The 24,233-nt window shown below is 43.3% G+C and overlaps 1 protein-coding gene across 3 annotated transcripts in view; it reads left to right on the top strand.

The window, feature by feature from the left end:
- TRAF3 (TNF receptor associated factor 3) overlaps positions 1-24,233 on the top strand; it is a 138,405-nt gene that overhangs the window by 30,189 nt on the left and 83,983 nt on the right. Inside the window, exon 2 of one of the 3 annotated variants that reach the window (XM_036881951.2) lies at positions 14,109-14,239. The exons of the other annotated variants lie outside the window; for them this stretch is intronic. The gene's annotated coding sequence lies outside the window, so the exon portion shown is untranslated. The remainder of the gene's footprint in view (positions 1-14,108; positions 14,240-24,233) is intronic. 3 annotated transcript variants of the gene reach the window in all.

The following is a 24,233-nucleotide window of genomic DNA, read 5'->3' as shown; positions in this document are numbered from 1 at the left end:
AATGGCTCCCACATCCCTCTTTGGGTCTCTAGTGGCCATTCTTGCCCCTCACTTAGGGCATCCCATAAGCGAGGTGACACATACAGTAGCAGACTTAGGAGAGGCTGAAGCAATGAGAACTCGGAAAGAAGATGCGTTAGAAGAAGAAGCCCCCGTGAAGGTTACGAGGACCCAGATGTAGGTTGATTTAATACACGCAAGAGCAGATGGAAGGAAACTAGACAGGAAGTCAAATAGGATCTTACTGGAGCCAGAGCAGCTCCTGGCATACGACTGTGGATTACAGAGAATTGAATAAAGTCATACCCCCTGTGCATGTGGCTGTCCCCTCTATTGCAGGCCTGATGGATACCCTCAGCCATGAACTAGGAACATAGCATTATGTGGTAGATCATGCTAATGCCTTCTTTTCCATTGACATTGAGCAGGAAAGTCAGGAACAGTTTGCCTTCACATGGGAAGGACGGCAATGGACTTTCACTGTCCTTCCACAGGGATACCGCCACAGCCCCACCATCTGTCATGGGCTTGTAGCCCAGGACTTGGCTACACAGGAGAAACCGCCAGTGGTGTGGCTGTAATGTTATATTGATGATGTCAGGCTCACGTCCGATTCGCTTTCAGATCTAGAAGGTGCAGCACCTAGACTGCTGCAACATTTATAGGACAAAGGATGAGCTGTGAACAGTACCAAGGTTCAGGGACCTGGTTGTCTGTCAAATTCTTGGGGGTCATCTGGTCGGGTAAGACTAAAGTTATACCAGAAGCAGTCATAGACAAAGTCCAGGCCTTTCCTACCCCCACAACTGCAGCATTGCTACAGGAGTTTCTGGGTCTTCTAGGCTACTGGAGAGTGCTTATCCTGCACTTGGCACAAATTCTGAAGCCCTTATAGCGGTTGGTACGAAAGGGCATCAGGTGGGACTGGGATGAGACATGTGCATCTGCCTTTACTACAGCAAAACGGGCAGTCAGGGCCGTGCAGGCCTTCAGTGTGATAGACCCATCAAGGCCCTGTGAGCTGGATGTTCATGTCGGTGAAGAAGGTCATGGCTGGGGTCTCTGGCAGCGGCTCTAATGAACTCGCCAACTTATTGGATTCTGGTCACAATTCTGGAAAGGGGCAGAGGTACGATACACTTTGATAGAAAAACAGCTGGCTGCCGTGTATCACGCCTTGCTGGCTACAGAACCCATCACTGGAATGGCCCTGATAAAGGTACTAATCACCTGTACTATCTTGGGGTGGGTATGAGACTGGACCCAAAAGCCAAGGAGTGGTGTGGCACAAACACCCACACTAGCCAAGTGGGGTGCTTACCTACAGCAGCATAATGCCCTCTCTAGTAGCCCCTTGAGTGAAGAGCTCCAGTGCTTATTGGGACTGGTGACACAAACTAGTAAAAAGCAGGAAGAACTTGCTTTTGAACCATTAGTAGCAGAGAGTCCCTCTTGGGAGGGAAGAGCCCTTATACTCGAAGATGCATGGTACACAGATAGCTGCAGCCATGGGCAGTCCCCAAAATGGAGCGCCATAGCTTTCCATCCTAAGACTGAGACAATATGGATGGAAGATGGTGAGGGGAAGAGCAGCCAATGGGCAGAGTTGTGAGCCGTGTAGCTTGTGATCAGCCAGGAGCCCTCCCCTATAGTTGTCTGCACTGACAGCTGGGCTGTATATCAGGGCTTGACCCTCTGGCTACCAACGTGGTACCATGCCAACTGGCTGGTTGGTCGCTGACCCCTTTGGGGGCAAGAATTGTGGCAAGACTTAGGGGCCTGTGGTCAGACTAAAACAATTACAGTCTACCACGTGACAGGTCATTTGCCACTGGCATCCCCAGGCAATGATGAAGCAGATAAATTGGCCCAGATACGTTGGTTAGAAGGAAAGCCTGCCTCTGATGTAGCCCAATGGTTACATCAGCGTTTGTTGCATGCAGGGCAAAAGACAATGTGGGTTGTAGCCCATTGGTGAGGCTTGCCTTTGACCTTTGAAGAAGTTGGTAGAGCCTGGCAGGAGTGTGTTGTGTGCTCCAAAAGGGACTTACACCAAGTTCCACAGCAACATGGGACAATAGCTAAGGGGCCAATACCCCTCATCAGGTGGCAGATAGACTATATTGGGCCTCTACCTATGTCAGAAGGATGTCGGTATGCCATGCCATGACTTGTGTGGACACAGCTTCTGGACTTCTGGTTGTTTTTCCTGCCCGTTGTGCAGACCAGGAAATGACCAAAAGAGGCCTGGAGCGTCTCTTTGCCACCTATGGCCGACCACAGATACTTGAGAGTGATCAGGGCACCCATTTTACTGGGCATACACTGCAAGAATGGGTGCGACAGCTGGGAATCAAATGGAAGTTTCATGTGCCATACAGTCCTACCGCAGCAGGCATGATAAGAGAGGCACAATGGCTTGTTAAAATCCGGACTAAAGTCAGATACCAATAGTCTTCAGGGATGGTCAGTCCACTTATGGACCGTGCTATGGTGTTTGAATGAGAGACCCTGAAATGGAGCCCTGAGCCCCGCAGACATGTTAACACATATGGCTGCCACCCCTATACAACTGCAAGTACAAACCAAGGAAGAATCAGTGAAGCCGAGGTTCGGCCACCAGAATAACATCTTGCTGCCAGCACCAACTGCACTGAACCCTGGAGACTCCATTGAGTGGGTGTGGCCTTGGACCTTTCGATACATGGACCAGCGATGGCTGGCTCTCCTGGCACCTTGGGGACAAGGCCTGGAAGCTGGCCTCCTGTGTATTCCTGGAATAACAGCAGAGTGGCCCCCAAAGGTCACAGTAGTATATCCTGAACGGCCAGAAGGTAGGAGCATCTTACTGGGGAGTTTTGTTTTATCATTATGGCCAGTGCATGCACCCCCAGTAGCACTGTAAATAGACCCTTCAGTAACCCCCACGGGGAAAGGAGTAAAAGTATGGTATACTAGACCTGGAAGGGACCCCCTTCCTGCTACAGTCCTATCACAGGACCACTTTCTTGCATGCATCCTACCTGATGGACAAGTCTTGCCTAAGTTGGTATCATTAAAATATGTGTCTTATCGCCCCTAAGGTCTTTATGGATTGGGAATTTCCTCTGGCTTGAGGATTATTATAATTTTTTGTTACCTGTATCAGAATCTTGTTGTATCTTAATTTTTGTTATTGTTTCTAAGTTGTTGCTATCTTCTGTTGCTGTTGTGGAATCTGGTTACAGTGCTCCATCTTTCTCGCACAGGGACCATTGCAGAAGATTGAGAGCTTGTAGCTTGTAAGGCAAGAATCTTGGAGGGGTGGAGTGTGGGGAAGTTGGGGTTCCTATCGCCAGGATCCTCACTGAATTTAAACCACCTGATGATGTAAGTAGCCTGTTGCTGGGCTACTGCTTCCACACCTTTAGGCAATAAGCTATTATTGTGCTATGTAGAGAGCTCGGCCCAGGGCTCTCTGGGGGAGGCCGAGACGCTAGAGCTCGACCTACCACCGGGAGAACAAGCCGGGTAATAAACCCTTTCACCCCAAAGAAACTTCCTACTGTCATTTCTTTGGTCACACTGAATCCATAGCGAATTTGCTGGGAGCTGAAATTCATTGGCAAGACAGTCTGTCTGATTGGTGTTATGCTGTGTGGTGCAAATGCAGAGGGGACAGCCTTCCCTTCTGTGGGAGGTGGGCAACCACCTAACACGGTACAGAGAAGCATTGCTTGTGGGCACTGGCATTTGCTGCTCCCCCAGTGCGCCTCTGAGGAGTATGCTGTGATGTACTGATTGTGTCAGCATGTCACCTGGGGCGCTGGCAGGAGAGGACCTCTGAGACGCAGGGTGCAGAAGGAATGGCCACTCCCCATCTTGGATCCCCTTCCCTGGCCACGGGGGTTCAAGGAGTAGAGAGCGAATCTCCAGTCAAGGCGCTGGATGGCACATTGTCTCCCATTTCTGTCCCTTTGTGCCTCTGTCTCCCTCAGCGGTGGGGAATCAAGTCCCGAGGCTGTGCGAGGAGCAGGGGGGGATGTCCTCCACGTCTGCAGCCTCACACCCCATCCTCTTGGCTGGGCCTGGAGTTTTCAACTTCCCTTCCAGTCACCCAGTGAGATGGATTTAATACATGTTTCCTGACTGCTAAAAAAGCAATGTAGTCTTATTTTAATGTTTGTAAGATGCGTTTTTGATGTACATAGAAATTTTTAACCAAAAAAAAACCACAAAAAAAACTGCTTTCTGAAATGGCACTGGAGTCTTGAAAAAATGTTTGATTGCCAGGCTGCAGCAAAGCCTTCCCTTTTTTATTAGAAAATGAAGAGCCAGTACTCAAATATGTCTAAATATGCATGTGTCAAGGATTTTTAAAAGATACAGGGTGAAATAGTTTGTTCCTGAAGCAGATATCACTCTGTATTATTCCCAAAGATTTTCTGTGGTCTTTGATAAGTTTTGTAGAATGTATTAACTCTCATCTGAACATATATATTAAAGATTATTCTTACAATTTAGAATTATTTTTGTTAAAGGTACTTAAGGTTTAATGAGCCTTGACACTGATTAGAAACATGCTTTCAGTCTTTTAGTCTGATTATTACAGAGGTACTACAGTTTTCAAAAAGGCTTATGAGAATGGTCTTCAATATGTTTTAAGACAGTTGAGATAGTTTGTACTGTAAAAACTTCTTTGTTTCAAACAATAAGGCTTCTCTCTCACTTACCAACTTTACATTTCCCTGTATGGCCCCGGAAGATGACTGGTTAGCCAGAGACGGGTAAGATTCCTCAAGGGAGGAACAACCTAAGACAGGCACAGTTGCAGGGGGGCCATCAGGTGAGAAATTGGGGATCAACAGAGGTGAGGCTTAGAACCTCACCCCCCCTGTTCTGAGAGAAATCTTCTGCATACATGGATGTTTTATTGCCCTGGTCTAGCTTGGATTAACACATAGTCTACAGGCACACACCTGATCATCTACATTTGCTCTCTTACAACACTAAACTAGGTTTTCTACCTTTATCTTGTATCTACCTACCACTTCAGCATTTTATTAAAAATAATAATAATAAAGAGAGAAATGTGGTATCCACACATAAATCAAGTATAAAAATCAAATGAGTATTCATATTTGAACTGACTGTTTATAGTTCATAATGCATGAGCAAAACCGAAAGTTTCTGTGATGACTGCCCTTGTACTGTTCACTATGTAACTTATTCACTATGTAAGAATTTGTTCTCCATGGAAGAACTTGTTTGTTATGCCTCGGAAGATTGGAGACTGACGAAAATTAGGCTTGGGGTGGATTAATGATTGTGCATTGAGCACTGACTCCCCTATACAGAATTTTATTGTTGTTAACAACCATTTGATCAATAAATATGAGATGCCCTCACAAAAAAAAAAAAAAAAAAAAAAGTACACACTTCCAATTGTAAAATAAATAAGTAACCAGGATGTAATGTATAGCATAAGGAATATAGTCAAAATATTGTAACAACTTGGTATGGTGATAGCTGGTACCTAGAATTACCATGTATATAAATGTTGAATCACTGTGTTGTACACCTGAAACTAATGTAATATAATTCTGTGTGTCAACTACCCTTCAATAAAAAATAATTATCTACAAAAAAAAAAAAAACTTCTTTGAAGACACATTCTGGAGTTTTGTGAGTAATGGTGGTAGGACTAGATGGCATCACTCATCTAGTTTTAACTAGTTTTAACACTCAGAGTTTTGTGGTTAATATTTGCAAATAGTTTATTTAATAAGGTGCAAAAGAGATTCCTTCTTGTGTTTTGTAATTACCCTTTTTTGGGGACCAACCTATAATGGATATATCTGGTGGTATTATCTTGCTACAGATGTATTACATTTATGGAAATAGAAATGTTTGTTATTTAGAGTGTGTGGACAGATTATGTATTAAAGTGTTTGCATCTGTAGTGCACATACAAGCATAGCTTCCCAGTGTGGCCTTTACAGTGTTATGAAAGACTGGGAGATTTTTAGAAGGTCATAATAGAAAAGTCTTATGTGTTCTAGCCTAAATATTTTCTGTCACGGGTATTATTTAAAAAAACACCGAATATAATATGTGGGAAAATGTTAAATGGATGCAACTATAAGATTTTCCATGGAAGTTTTTTATTCACAGTGAGGCACAATGGGAAGGCTCCATTAACACTCTAGGTGGTATCATAATTTTGAAAAAACCATTTCACCATAGGGGTGTTTACAAAAACTGAAACCATCTCTGCCAGATTCTGACATTGCTTAGCTATAAAGTGACACACTGTCAAAACCAATTTAAAGTTACCTACGTTATCAAAATGCAGAGTTTATTTAGTATTTAAACTAAGAATTTATCAACCTGAGTAATTTGAAATACAGTGCATAAAAAGAATTAGCTCTATCAAATCAAAAATTTGTACATATCTAAAGTAATTTCTTTTCTTGATTTTGGTTAACAGAAGTATCTTTACATCTGTAATTTCTGGTAACTTAATGAGAACACACTGAACTTCTGGGTCACATTAAATTTTCCCATTATGTAAAATATTTTACACACTGGTTAACTCATTGTAAATTGTGAGTTGACATTCTCTTCCTGCAGAAAATAGAAACACATTGTTGTAATGACAATTTTAGCCATTTACAAAATTATGCCTGTTACCACACTGCTTTCTGTTAGTCAGATTGTTGAAAACTTTGGGATGAACAGAAAGCAATGGGAAGAAGTTGGGAACCGTTTTTTTAGGTTTCAATGATGTAGTCTTTCTGCAAATCAGTTGTTTATTTTAAACATAGGCTTGTTTTTGTTTTTATGACCTTCATGTTCATTAAAAATGTGTTTTCTTTGTGTTGACTTCAAGTCTGTAAATATTTCTGGGTCTTAAAAATCTTAAGTGCTCTCATTTATCTCAGAGTAGAAAGAACTAAGCAAATGAACACTGTGGTGGTGAGGTGGGGTTGAGAGTTGCCTGAGTGGTATGCCTCCCTCCTGCTTAAATGTGCTACATTTGTATATATGAGTAATTTATATTTTATATTAAAGTTAAAATCAAGTTTTTTCTTGAAAAATTGTTGAACTCTGAGATTTTTAATGAGTTGTTTTGAGCAGTGAGAAGCTTATTTAAAATTATTTGGAAGGGGCACCCCAGAATAATGCATTTTGGGGGGCATGATGAAGACTCTTTTAAGAACATTTTCTATTTTTTGGTTTCTTTAATTGAGATGGTGAGCTGCATCTCATTAAGTGATGTTAACTATCAGATGTTTGGCCTTTGACTTAATTGTGTGAACTTCTTGAGAAGTTTTGAAATAGTCACATGCCATACAGTTAACCTATTCTAAGCATCTAATTTAGTGGTTTTTAGTATATTCACAGAGTTCCACAACCATTGCCTAGTCTGGACATTTCACATAAGTGGAATCATATAATGGTTGGTATTTTGTGCCTGGCTTCTTTCACTTAGCATGATGTGTTCAAGATTCATCCACGCTGTAGCATATATTAGTAGGTTGTTCCTTCTGTTGCCAAATAATACTCCATTGTGTGGATGTACCACTTTTTTGTTTATTCATTAGTCCGTTGATGGACATTTGATTTGTTTTCCCTTTTGGACTGTTACTAATAATGCTGTTAGGAACATTTGTATACAAGTTTTTGTGTGGACAGGTGTTTTCATTTTTCTTTGGTGTACACGTAGGAATTTGCATCAGCTTTTGATTCTTTGACCTACTGTTCAGGTTCCCATTTATGTTGGTAAAGAGGCTTTGCTCCTTGTAACTGGAGCTTCTTTGACCTTTGTTGGTGGCCCAATGACCCTTGTTTCATACTTGAAGCCCCTGGGCTCCCTGTTGCCTGGAGAAATAGCCAGAATTACAGTATCCTTCTTTTGTAAGGCCACATCACATCTGGTGGTTATCACAGGCTGTTGTCAAGTCAGCACCCTGTTAGATTTTGGGGGACATAATTAAGTCTGTTCCGTATCCAAGCTAGCTAAATCTTGTTTGTATTTTATATTTTTATTTTCTCCCCAAACTCCTTGGGGATACCCTTTGCTCTTTGGCCCCAGCATCAGGGGGTGACTGAATGTTTGTGTGTTTTCCCTTCAAACAGAAAAGCACTTACTCCTTTGGCTTTGTTCATGGGTTTGGTAACTGGGTTGCATATCTTTCTTTTTTATTGAAGTATAGTTGACATGCAATAGAATACCAACTTCATTGTACAGTGTAGTGATTCAACAGCTACGTACATTATGAAGTGCTCCCTGCGACGAGTGTAGTTACTGTCTGTCACCACACAGTTTACAGTATTGCTGACTGTACTCCCTATGCTGTACTTTACATCCCTGTAATTTACTTATTTTATCATTGGAAGATTGTACCTCTTTATCCCTTCACCTCTTTCACCCATTGGGTGCCCATGTTTTTTTTTTTTTTTAAGAACATTATGTTTACTAGGCTCCCCCCTTCACCAAGTCCCCCCCACAAACCCCATTACAGTCACTGTCCATCAGTATAAGATGCTGTAGAATCACTGCTTGTCTTCTCTGTGTTGCACAGCCCTCCCCATGCCCCCCCCACATTGTGCATGCTAATCGTAAGGCCCCCTTTCTTTTTCCCCACCCTTAGCCCTCCCTTTCCACCCATCCTCCCCAGTCCCTTTCCCTTTCGTAACTGTTAGTCCATTCTTGGGTTCTGTGAGTCTGCTGCTGTTTTGTTCCTTCAGTTTTTCTTTGTTCTTATACTCCACAGATGAGCGAAGTCATTTGATACTTGTCTCTCTCCGCCTGGCTTACTTCACTGAGCATAATACCCTCTAGCTCCATTCATGTTGTTGCAAATGGTAGGATTTGTTTTCTTCTTATGGCTGAATAATATTCCATTGTGTATATGTACCACATCTTCTTTATCTGGGTGCCCATTTTTGAAGTAAGATAATAGTGATAGACTTGAGCATTTTGTTAAGTGTCTAGATACTACCTGTAGGGATGTTTCCATAGTTTGTATCACATTCATGTAAGTACATAAACAGATTAGGTAATTGCCTGAGTTAGATTGTGAATTTCATTACTGCTATTTTATAAAGGAGCAGGTTCTGCGGTGGTCCTTCCAGTTAATGCTGAGAGCCCTTTAGGTCTCACGTCATGTGTTTAAATTAAGTTAAGCTTGGAAGAATAATTGAGTGCTTTGTGGATACTGGCTGAATTTTGTAACAGTTATTGTGCTTGCATTTCGAGAAGTTTATACCTTCAGGAACCTTTCACATGTATTATATCAGTTAAAAATCAAATAAACTCTGTAAGGTTTATAAGATAAGTCTTACTCCTATCCTGTATAGCAGAAATCCCAAATTCAGAAAGAGCACGTGACTGGTTGGAAGAAGTCAGTTCCAGAGGGAGACAGTACCTTTTCTTCTCTGCCCCACACTGTGGGCTGAGAGCAGGCAGGATGTGGCGAGACCAGGCCCAGACAGCTAACATCCAAGAGCCTTGCCTGAACCCCAGTGGTGCCCTTGAGAACTTATTTCTCCTGTTTGAGCCTCGCTGCCTCCGCATCTGTCAAGTGGAGGTAATAGGGAGTCACTGCACAGGTGAGTGGGGATCTGGTCTGTTCAAGCCCCTGGGCCTGGCTCCCAAGCCCTAACACTGGTTCCCTGGTCTTGCTTTCAGATGGCTGACCTGGAAGGCAGTTTGAGTGGCCTTGTAGCCTGCTCCTCCTCCTCAGCCCCCTCCTCAGACCTTCCACCACTGGCCCTAGAGGCCCCCGCCAGCCTGTCCACCAGTGTGCCCTAACCCAGAAGTAGTTCTCAGGGAGAGAGGTCTCAGCCCAGGACCAGCTGTCGGCCCCACCTCTCAGAGCTTTGTCTGTTCCAAGAGATGTAAGAGCCTTGCTCTAAGATCCCTGCTAGTTTCTCCAGACCCTCCCAGGAAAGGCCACTGAGGCCAGGGTGCAGGGTCCTGGCTACCCAGGCTTAGGGTCCGTGGACTGAGGAGATGAGTGGGGAGAGTGGTGATACACCACTGCAGCTGTCAGCTGGAGGGGTGAGGCCGCCGCAGAGAACCAGCCTTGGTCCCTGATTGGAAAGGCAGAGTTCCACAGGACGTCTTCCGTGGGGAGTGCCCACACTGGCACCTAGATGTGCCCAGAGGTGTTCGGTAAGAGCTCCTCTGAGGCTGTTAAATCACTCCAGTGAGTCTCTGTAAAGCACAGTGATGGCAAAAAGAAATTTCCTCACGCTGCTGCTTTCTGACTTCCCTTCTGATCTTCCACCACGTGCTGTGAGATAATCCAGCTGGGCAGGAATTAACACATGAGGTGCATCTGCTTTGGTCTAAAGTATTCATTTCTTCAGGTAGGAAGGCTGCAGCATTTCCATAAATCTGGTCCATCCCACTCCCATGAGTAAAGTAAAGCCCCAGGGAAGCGTCATCTTTTCCAGTTGGTATTAATGAACTTCGGTTGGGTTCTAGAAAAGCAGTGTCACCAGTGGTTAGCGTGTGGCCTGTGGAGCCTGGGTCTGAATGCTGGCACTCCCACCCGCACTGTAGCTCAGTTTCTCTGAGCCTGTCTCTCACTGTCAGCGGATGATCCTCGTGGCTACCACACTGCGGAGCCATGAGTCCTGTGTGCGGAGCAGTGGTGGCTGTCCCTCGGGGAGCCCTCTGTGGACACCAGCTACGTAGCGATGCGCTAGGCACTGCAGATGTAACAGGGCCCTGAGGGGATTTCCACAGGGCTCAGATGCAGGAATGTTTCTTCCATTGAGGGTGGTGACTGTCAGCAATGACAGGAAGGGTTCTTGCTGCAGTGGGGGTGGAGGAGTGGTCGGTGAAGACTTCCCGGGAGAGAGGACTCCAGAGCCTGACGGGGAGGTAGGCGACAGAGGGAGAGCAAAGCAGGGGAGTTTTGTCAGAAAGAAGCATAATGTTCTCAGGGACTACAGGTCATTTGCTAAGACTAGAATGAGAGAGGACCGGTAGATCCCTTCGCTTGTTTATTTGTTCCCAGTCTTTAACTAAGTACCCCTTCGATGTCCGGCTGGGCCTGAGTGTGAGATAGAACAGACGCGTCTGAACAGAGGCTACTTAGACAATAATCCCTGTCAGGAGGTTGTCAGCAGGCTCTCCAGAAGACTGCTGTTAGGTACTGGGGGGCAGTGTAGTGATAGGGCAGCAGAGCCTCTACTCGGTCAGCAGGAGCCTTGGGCGAGCATATGCCTCGGGTCGCAGGCCCTCAGGTGTCTGTCAGTTGTGGTGGGGGCTCCGCCCGCCCAGGGCTGCTGTGAGCAGTACATGGGCTTCAGAGCAGAGCCCTTGGTGAGGACTCACTGGCAGTCGCCAGGGAACGCCTGCACCATTTTGAGCATGTTCTCCCCGCATCTCCCCCTCTTCCCAGCCAAGACACATCTTTGAGCTCCTGTTCAATGTTCCTTCCTCATTGGACCTTGTCCCGGGGCCTCAGTGTGGCTGCAGGCTGCCTCCTCTGGATCACTGGTCCTCTCCCTCACACGAGTCCTCACCCTGGAGTGCCGCTCCATTGGTCTTCCCCGTCGTGGTGGTGAGGCCTGCCTCACTCACTTCTTCACTTACAGCATGTGGTTAATGCTCACTAAAGGGACTGGATGAATGAACAAAAATTAAAGGTCACTTAGGAAGCAGGCTACTGTCTCTTTTTCTGAATTTGGTTGGTGAGCCATGGTTTAGTATTTCAAGTGCTCTGACCACATAATGGTTTTCACTGTGCTGTGAAGGAGCTGGGTGTTCAGGATGATTGCTGCCCACAGAGGAAAGAGAAGTGCTTACTGTACTCGCATTTTCTGGAATGAAGATGTGGTTCGTTCCCAGTAGCTATTCTGTGGGGGCTTTGAAGCTGGTGGTAAGCAGCAGATGTGTGGAATTCTCACAGAGAGTACTTGAGCATTAAAGATGGTGTGTCATCATGCACACTTCATTAATTTCAGCATTCTTACCCAGCACAATAAACTGTCAAAGCCATCCTGCAGTACAAACCACAAACCAATCAGTCTTTAGAAAACAGGTTGGAAATCTAGAAATGCCCCACCCCCCAGGTATTGGCAATGTTTTTTTTTACAGACCCTTACAAATCTTTATGATTCAAAAGGCAGCTAGCTTCCTGTGACCCGGAGTCTCTAGTGGTCTTGTTTCTTAGGTTGGTAGCTTTCAGAAAGACTGCAATGCAGCGGTTACCAAAATTCTCTGTTAATATGGAAACAACCAGTGGCAAGGCCTTTGCTGCCCTTCACAGCCACTGACCGTGGCCTGCACGCTGAAGGAGGGGATAAGGCAGTACTCCCTGGCCTGAGCCAGCCAGTGGTCTGTGTGAGCACCCTGGCTGCACGGGCCTGTCCTGCAGCAGCTGTGCTGAGTGACCGATGCAGTGGGCTTCCTGGGACAGGAAAGCGAAGATGCCTTTGCAGTTTGAACACCGTAATTTTGTTTTGTTCCCTGTGTTCAGATGGTGGATTAGGAGGAGGTAAGGGAATTAAAAAATCATGACTAATATATGTTTTACACATTTATGAATATCTTTGTGAAGGTGAAGAATTTTGATAATTATGATTGAGTAGATCTTCTGAACCTAAGAAATAAAACTTTGATTTTTTTTTACTAAGGACAGTTTGGACATTTAAACAGTTATCTTAGTGTTGATAAATGTCCTAAATAAGTTACTGAAAATGTTCTTTAAAGAGATCTTTTTCTTTGACTTCCTAAACATGGTTGAATTCCAGAGATGTAGCTATAGAGGTAATATATTTGTTTCTTTCACTTGAACAGTGACGGTTTCATTAATCTGGCATGGAACATTTTGTTTTACAAAATCACCACCATATGGCCATGGATGATGAAGTCTCCTTTCCTTAGTTCTTATTTGCCTGCAGATGAGCATTTTGGACATGTGCAGCTATGTGCTTATCCTGGAGTGAGTTGAATACTACCTCCAGCTGCTCAAGGCTGAGAGTCAGAACTCAGATATATTTTGCTATGAATTGGTGGCCCCAAACTGTATTAAATGCATTGTGGGTGATCATTTATATGTGCAACTCCAAGAAATACAATGTCAGGGTTACCCTGGCAACTGTGTGCATTCTGAAAAGCTTATGAATGGGTTCTGAACCTTCTGGCATTTTAAGTGAGATGTTCCAGCTGAGAGCCTAGTTCATGATAAGTGTAAATAAATTCTGCTTCCTGGGTGCAGCACATCCTTTCTCTTTGTTTACCATAGTTGTCCACTCAGCTCAATCCTTTCTCTCGTGGCATCTGCCTTGATCTCTTCGTTCCTGGCAACAGATTGTGGTTGAGAGATGGTTTTCAATTTTAGGCTGGGGAACTAGCCTCTGTGTATGCACTCTCCCAACACCTTGGTTTGTGGGTAGTAAAGAATGGGCTGGTGTGCTCACACCTCCTGAGGACTGGCAGTCCTCGACTCCCCCAGAGCGTGGTTGCAGCCCCTTGTGCTGGGATGGTCCTGACAGAGCTTTCTATCCTTCTGAAGGGCTGCTTCCCACACCCCAGAGCTCCAAGAGAGGGAGGCAGCCCTGCCTGTTTCTGTTTCCGGGATATCATGATGGTTGCTTTTGGAGAAGAGGGCCCAAGTTAGAAAGACCCGTGCTCAAAATACTGAACTTGTGAAAATAATGAATAAGGCCTGTAATCTTCACTGACAAAGGACTGTTTGTTATTTCTTAGAAATATTGTAGCTTAGTTACTTTGAAAACCAGTTCCCTTTGCATTTAAACTGTGTTGATATGATTGCCTAGAACTGAAATGTCTGTCTGCTAATATTTCATAAAATGGAACATGTAGAGCCTGGCTGTCTAGGGGTCTGAGGTCTGGGGCGGCCGCGGGGGCAGTGACGGCAGCCAGGGCAGCGCTCCTGAGGGGAGGCCCAGTCGCCGCCAGAGGAATGTCTCCCACTTGTGGACGATCCGTTCTTGTTAGTAAGCATGTAGATCATATAGTTTAAACTTTAGAATTGAAGGTAGAGTTAACCTTTCAGGTCTACATCGTTGGGCATGTTGTGATGAGCCGCCTACAGGCCTCAGCTAAGGATCTTATCTAATTCAATCCCTTTATGTTACAGATGAGAAAACTGAGGCCCAAAGAAGTTATGCACTTGGTTAAGGTCCTAAAGCAGGTCAGAACCAGATCTAGGATCAGAAACCTGGCTCCTGGCTCTCTCTTCTCCTAAGGATCGCTGTCCTGACAGAAGAGGTTTGCTTTCAGAAATTCTTTTTTTTGCTTTTCTTTTATCAAAAAGAGGCCTGTTATACTCCAAAGAACAGAGCTCTCTAATTTATAATTTTAAAACCTTTACCTTCCCTTCCTTCTTCCTTCTGTCATTTATTGAATGTCTACTTGGTGTGCTGAAGACTTCCAGGGAGGGGGACAGGTCACACCCTCTCCCCTTCAGACTGTAGGCCATGGTGAGAGTTGGCACCCTGTGCCCAGAGCACCTAGCCTGAGTGTTAGATAAATTCGCGCTCAACAGCTACATTTCTGCCTGACTGTGACATTTTCTAGAGATGCTAAATGCCCAGTAGTAATGGGGAGTGAACCTGAATCGAGGTCACGATACTGTATTCACTGAGGCACAACAGCATAATAATATTAGATATAGCTTACAAGTTACCACTTACTCATTAGAAATCGTAAGAGGTTAAGCTTATGAAACTTGAAATACAAATTGATTTTTAACCATATGTCAGTTAACCCAGATTTTGAATTTGCCAGTCTTCAAGAAGATTGAGATTTTATTGTGTAACTTCCTTAGAGTAACAGATTGTATTTTCCTGAATGACCTCAATGATCTCTCCCATCCGACATATTCTTCTCACACCAGACTTTGATCAGGAGGTGGGGGTCTCTGTTCCTTCTCTGTGACCTGGGCCATGTTTGTGACCTGTGTCACCCAGTGGTATGGTATAAGTGGTGCTGTGTTGCTTTCAGGCTAGGTCTTAAAAGGGTATTGTTTTTGCCCGGCTTCTCTTTTGGGGATACTTGCTCTCAGGAGAGCCAGTTGTCATGCTGTAAAAATGCCCGGCCAGCTCATGGAGGGAGCCCCTCGGGGCAAGGCCCTCACAGGAGCATTCTGAGGCCCCCCGTCAGCATCACCTGGCATGTGTGTGAGTGGCCCATCAGATGAATCTGACTTTCCACTTTCCTCACGTTCTAGCTGAGGCCTCAGACACAGAGGTGCCATCAACCCCGAATCATGTTCAGGTCCCCAACCCACAGAAACTGTGAACATGGCAAATGGTGATTTATACAACTCCATTTTGGGGGAATTTATTATGAAGCCTCGTAACTGGACTTCTTAGTGTTTTCACTCACCAATATTAGGTAAGATATTTTATTACATGCTAAAGATAGAAAGCTTAAGAAATTAGTGTTTTTTAAAAAATAATTGGCCTTAGAATTTTTTTTAATAGCTTTTTGGTGTAACTTGCACACCATAAACTCCACTCTGTGACAGTGTACAATTCAGTCATTTTTAGTATATTCCCAGTTGTGCCTTCAGAACATTTCATCATCCCCAAGTGATAATCAGATTCTTAATCTAATTTACTCAACAAACAAACAAACAAGTGATTTGGATAACTGTGCATTATGTTAAACTGTGGTTTTCTGTGTCTAGGACACAGTAGGCCCTCAGGCCGTGTCTATTGACTGCATGAATTCAAATTGGAGAGCAATGGCAATAGCCTGACAGGCTGAAATTGGGTTTGGCGGAGGCACTTCTGAAGCATCTGTTATGTGCGTGGGAGTTCACATTGTCCCTGGGTTTTCATGGAGGGGAAACAAGTGCCTGATCTGAGGGACAGAGACTGTGCTGCACGTAGGCAGGGCACCTCTGGCCAGAGCTCCTGTCAGGTGAGAATGGAGCACACAGATGTTTGGTGAGCCGTGGGCAAGTCCATGGCGTGCTGTGTGTTCCTCCCTTGCCACGCATGCAGTATTCATGCTCCTGTCAGCCTGCCCATGAGCACGGGCTGTTTGGTTTCCATGCACACGCAGAAGCTGACATCGAGGTCAAAAACAATGGCAGGAAACAGAAGACGGGGCTGGAGCAGGCTCCACACTCTTCTTTGAAGGGCCAGATAGTAAATGTTTTAGGCTTTGCGGGCCAGTCCTGGGTCTCCACTGGTGGAGACAGTATGTAAAGTAACGAGTGTGGCTGTGTTCCAGTAAAACTGGTTAGAAATGGTGGGCCTTCCTAGGTGAACACACCTATGTGCCACCTGCCTGGTCTTTGGTCCTGACACAGGTGCTACTTGTGCTGATGTCTGCTGCTCAGGCGCAAGGCATTTAGAGCATTCTCACCATTCTGAAAGATCCTTGAGGGCAGAGGGCACATGTCCCATTGTTGGAGCTCAGGTTTAGTATGTAACAGAAACCCACTAAACGTCTAAGTCTTTGGAGCTCCTAAAGAGTGACAGGCCTGTCACAGATTTTAGGATGGTGAGCACAGGTGACAGAGAAGAAATTAGGCCAGTGGGCAGGTTCAGTGGCATCTGGAGCCCATTGCTCTGTGGGCATGTGGTATGTATGGGGAAATCTGGATAGTGAGAATGAGATAAAAAATGCAATCTTTACAAGTTTCCCTGTGTCCCTATACAAAGAACCTAGGACAGATGTGCTGTCACACTTCGGTGCAAGAGAATTAAATTACATCTCTCGAGAGAACTGCATCAAAACAGTCTTAGAAGTAAACTTTCAAGTGAAACGTTTCTGCTTTTAGATCTTTGGGGACACCGATTTTTCTTGATATGAAAAATCGTGTGACCTAGATGCCCTACTTAAGAGTCTAATAACTTAATTAGGTCTCTAAAGCAAGTGCGTTAGCCAACAGTGTGGCAGGAGTTCCGTAGGTAATTTAGATGAGATAAAACCCCAAAATCAAAGGAACATTCTTTGACTCTTCACCGCCAATCAGGTCTCCTTGGAGGAGTACTTACTAATTTTTCACTATTAAATGAATCAGGCATTGTTATTAGTGATAAACTAATAATGAATTCAACAGTTTAATCCCATAAAATTGTTCTTTGGCTTAGAAAAATAAGAATTAATTGAAGGAGGACACTTTCTTCACTTGCCCCAAAAATGTATTAAATTAACAATGACAAATTTTCACACTCAGGTAAAGCCCTGCATATATTACAAAATGGCATCTCACAGGCAGATTCATTAATCGGGATTGTTTTGCAAGGGTCTTCAGACCTTCAGATTGGAGTAAACACCCCTTTTACGTGCTTCCTTGGCAGCTTGTGCTCAGCCATAGGACATCTAGGCGATGAAGTAACTTCTGTTTTCTGCGTGGTTTCTCTGTTGCATTGGAACTGTGTCCTAACGGAGTTGAAACATTTCACTAAGAAAGGGTTAGGATGGGGCTCAGGTTTGACTCTTCAATATTCTAGATTGTTGAAGACACATAAATGTTAAAACCTCAGGAAATAATTGTGTTCACTCCCTCCCCCCGCCAGCCCACTGTTCCACTGAAACCCAGCCCCAGGGTGCGGAGGGGAGTGTCAGAGCATGCGTCCCCGGCCCAGCTCCTGTCCAGCCCTTCCATGGACACCTGGCCTGTCCTGCCTCTCTCATGAGGCCGGGGCAGTCTGCTGTCCTTTCTTGGGATGACTTCTTCCCCCAACCCCAGCCTTGGGTCTTGTTGCCCAGAATTAATGGAGTTGTTCTTAGCTTGGAACCTTAGCTCAAAACCCACAGTTCCTAGAACATTGTTTCTGTTATTCTGCCTGGGAATTTGAAAAGGCCTAATACGGCTAGACAGTTTTATCATTCATTGTTATGAGTGGCTTGGTTTATTACAACTACAGATCTTATAAAACAAACTTATTTCCTACAAATTCATTTCCATTTATATTTATTCATCTAAAAGTTCTGTTAATATTTAAAATGAGGATTCTGGTATGAGTTGTTGAAAACAGCTCCTGTGTCACCTTTAATAAAGATATTTTTGAAATGTAATGTAATTCCTGAAAGTGAATTGCTATGGAGGTTAGTTTGTTGCTTGGAAAAGAAGTATGAGAAGAAAAGTATTCTTTTAACAAACATTTTCTAAGCTCTGGCCAGCAACTCACTCATTCAATTAATATTTATCAAGCACTATTATTTACCAATATAATAAATTATATATATATATATATATATATACTTCTATTCTTGTGCTTGATATATATTAATGTATGCACACACATACACATTAAGTAACGACAAGCAGAAATACAGCAAAAAGAAGTTTGGCACCCTAGACTTGTAATGGGATCTTTTCTTGTATAACCTATCAAATAAGACATTAAATTGATTTTCAGTACTGAGGCACGTTTTTTTCCTATATGTATATATATTTTTATTAAGATATTATTGATATACACTCTTAGGAAGGTTTCACAAGAAAAACAGTGTGGTTATTACATTCACCCTTATTATCAAGAACCCCCCCACACCCCATTGCAGTCACTGTCCATCAGTATAGTAAGATGCCACACACCTATTTGTCTTTTCTGAGCTACACTGTCTTCCCCTTGACCCCACATGCACCATGTGCACCAATCATGATCCCCACAATCCCCTTCTCCCTCCTTCCCCACCAACCCTCCCCCACCCCTCCCCTTTGGTAATCACTAGTCCCTTGGAGTCTGTGAGTCTGCTGCTATTTTGTTCCTTCAGTTTTGCTTTGTTGTTATACTCCACAAATGAGGGAAATCATTTGGTATTTGTCTTTCTCTGATGAGGCACTTTTTAAACAGTTTTTCTTATTGCATTTACTTATGTTTATCATCTTAAAGTCTGAGAATTATAGGAATAGTTCATTTATCCCAGGCCTTCAGATGATGACTTAAGCATCCTCTCCACAGGGAGGCCCCTAGGCCCACACAAGTGGATGTCACTGATGCATTCACCATGTGCTTCCCTTCGGTAGATTTCACATCCCACAGGTGCACATGCTATTACTGGTGCTGTGTCTCCTTCCCCGCACATGGTCAGCAGGCTGGTTTGTCTCAGCCACTTGTGTGGGACCTGCCCTGCCCTGGGCACTCGAGCACATGTTGAATGAAGAGGTGAGCTGGGACACTAGTTTTCCCCTGGGTGGTTGTGGTGAGCCATGCCAACCATTGCCTTTACAGGACTGTCTTAGAAATTTTCAAGGGCTTCCTGATTCAACCCAGAGATGGTTTTCTATTACAAACTTACTATTTTTTTCAAATTGTTGAATACTTATAGTCTTCAAAGAGTAGGAAACAACTAAGAATAGGTGGCTTTATGCTATGAGTGGGTCCTTCCTCCTTTTGCTCTTTCCTCAAGTTTTTTTTCATGGAAGTGATCACATCATTGTAAGGGCAGCAAATCTAAACGGATCCTTCTAATTCAAACAGAGATTTTTGAGGAGAATGAGGTATTTTCAGAAAGTAGTAAAACCTGCCCTAGTGCTTTTGATATTTAATTTATAGGAAATTCTCTCTCATTTTCTTCACTGTAGGACCCAGAGTGAGGGAAGGGTGCCACTGCTTGAAAATATTTACTGGGCACATACAAGAATGACAGAAATGGACCCTGGGGTCAGACAAGCCTCAGCTGTGGCTCCGGCTGCCCTGGGTGCAGGGGAAGAGGTGCTCACTCCCTGCTCTGGGCTCTCCTGGCTTGCTGAGTCTGTCCTGGACGCGTTTGGCAGCACTGCTCTAACCTACAAATACAGATTTATTTTCATGTTATTCCAGTAGAAAATTTTATTAATGTAGCCATTTTATTCATATAAAAAGTGTTGAGAGTAGAATATTTCATTATCAAAATATTGATTAATTTTGGGGGAGACCTAAGGGATTTTATGTTCATAACAAATCTCTATTTAAATTCACTGAGTAAACCGCAGTGTATCATAACTGTATTAAGCAAAAGCCAACATTGCAGAATAGTTTATTTGGAAGGCCAATTATATTAAAATTTCAGGGTGACCTGGAGAGGTCTCACACTTTTGTACAACTGTAAGTTAAAATAATATGATCACTTGAATGTCATGAAGAAAACTTTTTACTGTTGGGTTTAGCAGTTTTAGCAACGGAGTGAGATGTGAGTGGGGGTCACATTTGATTAGGAAGTAGATTTATTCTGAAGGGTTTCTGTAGCATCAGAATATTAAATTCAAAGAGATTCTAGAAATACTATTCTAGGTCTCTTAAATTTTCAACATGACTCATCTATCTGTAAGAATGTCTGGCATTTTATATTTTAGGCCTAAAGTAAGTATGCTGTGGTAATGGATGTGTGAGCATGATTTACACTGAGTGGGACTTGAGAGAAACCTATCCTAGTGTCAAAAACAAGACCATACTCTCCATTGCATTAGAGTTCCAAAACACAGCTTCTTTCATCCAAAAGTAGTTTTAACTATTATCCTTGGAGTAGTCATTTCACTCTTATTTGGCTCTTTTTCTCCTTATTCAGATCCATTTGGATAATGCTTTTCAAAAATAAGCTAAATAATTCTAGTCAAGTCCCATATTAAATATCTAGGAACTTAAGCAAATAATTATTTTAATGATGTCAGAAATTTTGTTTTAGCCTAGTCAAAATCTCAGTACCATCTTTGAGGTCAGAACAGCCTTACTTGACTCAGCTAACAGTGCTTTCTTTGATCTGTTAGGTTGTGGATGTCATGTGTTAGTCGTAAGGGAATACACAAACTCTAGGAATGCTGAAATTCACAACAGTGGAAAAGATGCTTTGTTTTAAAAAGGAGCAAAGGTATCTGTTAGACACTGATGACAGTTTGAGGATTTAGAGGTAGGTATTTTCCTTCTTGCTAAGGAATTAGGTGACTGCCCAGGATTTGAATTGACAGATGTCAGAACCATGGAGAGAGTACATGGTCAGCTTGCCATGGAGGGAGCTCTGGCCTTTGAGGTCCTGGTTTCAGTCCTGGTGACTCCAACTTTGGGTAAGTTGCTAAATGTCATTATCTTAGTTCCTCAATGGGCCAGGGAGGGAGTTGGACCATTGGATAGCCTCTTAAAGATAATTTGAGACTGCAAATGGAAAATCTAATTTCACAGCATAAATCTTTATTGAGTTTTATGACTTCATGACTGAGCATGCCTTTGTTGATGATAGTCACTATCTAATAACAGATAATTGTTAAGAGCATGTTACTGAAAGGCAGGCCACTCTGCTGCTTGCTAATGTGTAATGTGGAGAAGGTGCTGAATCTTTGTGTTCAGTTTCTGCATTTCTACAGTGGAGGGGAAAAGAAGGAAAGTATTTATAGAGTGGTGAGGAATAAATGAATAATGACAGAAGTAAGTTAGTAATAGCTGCAGCTAATATGTATTGAGTGCTTACTGTGTGGTAGGCCCTTTCTAAGTGCTGAGGGTGCAAGTCTGAAGAAGATGTGCTTCTTTTTTTTTTAAGGGAGTAACTAGCTGCACAGCCTCGGGCATGTACTCTCCGAGCCTCAGGGTGATCTCTCCCGGGTTACTTAGCAGCATTAAGTGAGATGCACACGAGGCAGCACTTACTACACAGAACACAGTAGGTAGCCAGCAAATGTTCCTCTTCATTGCCCTGAAGATACTATCTACGGAAATGGTAGTGTCCATGATAGTATTATTCCATTTGCTAAAGTATTTTATGTATTTTAAGATTGTAATATAGCATAAAGAGCGTAAGTCATAAGTGTACAGCTTGCTGGATGTTAGCAAGCTCAACAAACCTGGGTAATCAGGACGAGGTTAAAACAGAACCCCAGAAGACATCTCCATACCCACTTCCATTCACTACTACTCAGGGATATTTTATATAAATAAAATGCTGTACATACTCTTTTGTGTTTGGCTTTTTTTTGCCTTAACATTAGGTTTGTGGGATACATCCATGTTGTTGTATGTAGCTATAGAACAATCTTTGTCATTGCTTCATAATATTACATTATGTGTGTATACCATAGTTTCTGTGCCCATTCCATTGATGGACATTTGGGTGGCTTCCAGTATAGGGCCGTAATAAGAGTTCTGCAGCGAACATTAATGCACATGTCCTGCAGTGAACATATATATATGTATTTCTGTTAGACTGTACTTAGAAGTGGAATTTCTGGGCCATAGAGTATGTATATGTTCAATTTAGTAAATAGCACTGAACAGTTTTCCTATGTTTATAACTATTTTTATTCTTATTAAGGTATCATTGATACACACTCTTATGAAGGTTTCACATGAAAAAAATTGTGGTTACTACATTCTTCCATATTATCAAGTCCCCCCCATACCCCTGAAGTCACTGTCCATCAGTGTAGTAGGATGTCACAGAGTCATTACTTGTCTTCTCTGTGCTACACTGTCTTCCCCGTGACCCCCACTCACACCATGTGTGCCAATCATAATACCCCTCAATCCCCTTCTCCCTCCCTCCTACCCCACCCTCCCGCACCCCTCCCCTTTGGTAACTGCTAGTCCCTTCTTGGAGTCTGTGAGTCTGCTACTGATTTGTATAACAATTTTTTAAAATATTTTTTTATTGAAGTATAATTTTTGTACAATATTACATTGGTTTCAAGAAAAAAGACATATTTCTGTGTGTCTCTGTAAAATCTCACAGTCAGATGGGAGAGAGAGAGAAGGAAGCCAGGCTAACACTAGCACAGGCTTGTAAGTGTTACGATGGGTGTCCTTATAGTATAGACCAGGGTTGGAGGAGGGTTGCTTTCACTGAGAAGGGAAGTTTCGTGGAAAGGCGCTTAGAGGAGTTTAATTCCACAGAAATCAAGTGTTTCCTGAGGGTTCCTGGCACCTTATTAGGCACTAGGGGGACCACAGAGATAGTTCAGCATGATCTCCGCCCTGAAGTTTAGTGAAAAACTGTGAGTTTAGTGTGAATAGTAGTTGTCAGGATACTTGAAATGAGTCTTGAGTTTGAGGTAGATGTTTGACAGGACAGTGGAAGGAGTGGAAGATAAGGAGCAGAAACACAGGAGGAAAGAGGCAGTGGGCTATGTTTGAAAGCCCACCTTGTGATGAGAGGGCAGGGTCTTGGCAGGGGAGGGCAGGCTGAGCCAAGCCGGGTTGGGTAGACTCCCACTCAATGTGTCAGAAGGAGCAGTTGGAGGAGGGAGATGTGGTGGGGGCGATGCTTTGTGAATTTGAATGGCATCTGATTGTTAAATTGAGTTTCATGAATTCCAGACTATTTTGTCATAAAAATTATAATTTAAAATTTCATAGCCTCTGTTTTCTCACTAAACTTAATACCAAAAAATTTTTAATTAAGGAAATTATTTTTTCTGGTCCCTGTTTTGTATCATGGCAGAAGTGGAAGACTCAGGAAATTACTTTCTTGCTGAGCAGAACCACACTAATATTTGCCTGTGCCTGTGCCTGTGCCTGTGCCTTGGAAAACGAAGTAAACAATGTAGAAAATATGTAGAGACTGGCTTATGTGCAGTTACTTTCTTCCCACTGAGATGAGTCGCCCTTTTGCCTGTCCAGCTCTTTCCTGCCATGTTTGTTGGAGAGGAGTGGAGTTGCTAATACTTAGGAAATGAACTGGCTACTTTCAGAATGATGGTGATCCTGCAGAACCAGGAAAGGAAGTTGGTTGGTGGGTTTGCCTTCAGATGACCGAATGCGTTTGGAGACAGGCACCTACTTGTCACCAGGCAGCAAACTGACTTGGTCGTAGTTGCTATAGATGGTTGTTTTGTGTGTACCTCCCAGTATCACCTGGATATTTATCCAGGAACCAGTACAGGACTCTCTTAGAGTCCCAGTGTGTGTGTGCATACATGTATGTAAATAATTTGCATGCATATATATATTTATATATATTACTTCTATCATTGTAAGAACGTTGTTTAGTATTTTCCTGTCTACAAAGTAGGTACCTGTGGGAACATGTACATATAAGACAGTGCAAACAGAAGTAATTAGCATAATGTTTCACATTGAAGCATTTTCTGTTTCTAAGGTATTTCTGAGAAAGAAAATGTGCTGATAAACTCTTGTAGTTACAATGTATTTGTGTGATTCTGCTCAGTAAGAAAGTCATTCTTGAGTCTCCCATTTCTGCCGTGATGGAAAACAGGGACCAGATTTACTCTCCAGCAGAACTAGGGTGAGGTGAGAGCTGCTATCTCAGGTGCAAACTTTAGGGGGGCACTAGGAAGCTCAATGACTGAGATTAGCATCATTTTAATGCAATA

Source organism: Manis pentadactyla, chromosome 11, assembly GCF_030020395.1.
Source record: "Manis pentadactyla isolate mManPen7 chromosome 11, mManPen7.hap1, whole genome shotgun sequence".
NCBI classification, from domain to species: domain Eukaryota; kingdom Metazoa; phylum Chordata; class Mammalia; order Pholidota; family Manidae; genus Manis; species Manis pentadactyla.
Note: the sequence above shows the minus strand (reverse complement) of the source record. Positions and strands in the feature narration are given on the sequence as shown.